This window comes from Vulpes vulpes, chromosome 13 (genome assembly GCF_048418805.1).
Source record: "Vulpes vulpes isolate BD-2025 chromosome 13, VulVul3, whole genome shotgun sequence".
Lineage (NCBI taxonomy): Eukaryota > Metazoa > Chordata > Mammalia > Carnivora > Canidae > Vulpes > Vulpes vulpes.
This window is the reverse complement of record NC_132792.1, coordinates 154,404,868-154,406,347: the sequence shown is the minus strand read 5'-3', so window position 1 is coordinate 154,406,347 and position 1,480 is coordinate 154,404,868. Positions and strand designations below refer to the sequence as shown.

At 35.7% G+C, this 1,480-nt stretch overlaps 1 non-coding gene across 1 annotated transcript; it reads left to right on the top strand.

Moving 5' to 3' along the window:
- Positions 1–1,105: 1,105 nt before the first annotated feature.
- Positions 1,106–1,208, top strand: LOC112911003 (U6 spliceosomal RNA). The gene has a single exon (XR_003233322.1). It is a non-coding gene; the product is annotated as a U6 spliceosomal RNA (small nuclear RNA).
- The last annotated feature ends 272 nt before the right edge of the window (positions 1,209–1,480 follow it).

Sequence of the window (1,480 nt, the reverse complement as noted above, 5' to 3'; positions counted from 1 at the left end):
GGAAAGGGAGAAGTAAAACTATCCTTATTCATAGTCCACATAGACAATTCTGTAGAGTCTACAAAAAGGCTCCTGGAACTAGTAAGGGAGTCAAGCAAGACTGTAGAATACAAGACTAATAACACAAAACATTGTCTTTCTAAATGTACAAAAATCTTCCGTGTTTCTGTATACCAGCAATGAATGATCAGAAATTGAAGTTGAAAATTACAATTTACAGTAGCATAAAAAATGTGAAATACATAAGTTTAACTTTGATAAAGGTTATGAAAAATTGTGCAGTGAAAATGAGGAAACATTGCTGACAGAGGTTAAAGAAGATCCAAGGAAATGGAGAAAGGTACTTTGTTTGTGGATTTGAAGACTCAGTGTTACCAATACAGCAATTCTCCCCAAATCGATCTATAAATTCAATAAATATTAATCAAAATTCCAATAGACTTTTTTTTGTAGAAATTGACAAGCTTATTCTAAAATTTATGTAGAAATTCAAGAGACTGAGAATAGATGAAACAGCTTTGAAAAAGAATAAATTTGGAGGGCTAATGTGTTCTGATTTCAAGACATATCACAGCCTATAGTAATCAAGACAGTGTGTAAAGATAAATAGACCGAGGAAACAGAATAGGGAGTCTAGAAATAGACCTGCATGCATATGGATAACTGATTTTTGACACAGATGTAAAGGCATTTGGTGAAGAAGGGATGGTCTTTTCAGCAAATGGTGCTGTAACTGTTGAATATCCCAGTTTTTAAAAAATAAATTTTGATCCTTACCACACATCACACACAAAACTGGATCATAGATTTAAGTATACGACTCAAAGTTATGAAACTTCCAGAAGAAAACGTGAGAGAAAGTCTTGGTGATCACATCTTAAGCAAAGATTCCAAAGATACGATGACAAGAGCACAATCCACAAAAGAACAAGTTGATAAATATGACTGCCAAAATTAAAAGCTTCTGCTTTTCAGAAGGCACTGTTAATAAGAGAATGTAAAGACCAGGCACAGACTGGAATAAGATATTTGCAAAGCATATATCTAATAAAAGACTTGTATCCAGAAAATACAAACTTTGTATTAAGAAGCAAACAATTTGCGCTTGCTTTGGCAGCATTTACACTAAAACTGGAATGATACAGAAAAGATTAGCATGGCCCTTGTGCAAGGATGACATGCACATTTGTGAAGTGTTCCATAATTTTTTTATGTCGTGGCCTACAGGCCAGTAAAAGATTCACATTAAAAAAACAACAACAGAACAGAAACAAACAATTCAATCTAAAAACAGCATAAGATTTGAATAGATACTTCACCCAAAATTCTTTCAAAAACCAAACTGACGGGACCCCTGGGTGGCTCAGTGGTTGAGTGTCTGCCTTCGGCACAGGTAGTGATCCTGGGGTCCTGGGATCAAATCCCACATCAGGCTTCCTGCGAGGGGCCAGCTTCTCCCTCTGCCTATGTCTCTGCCTCT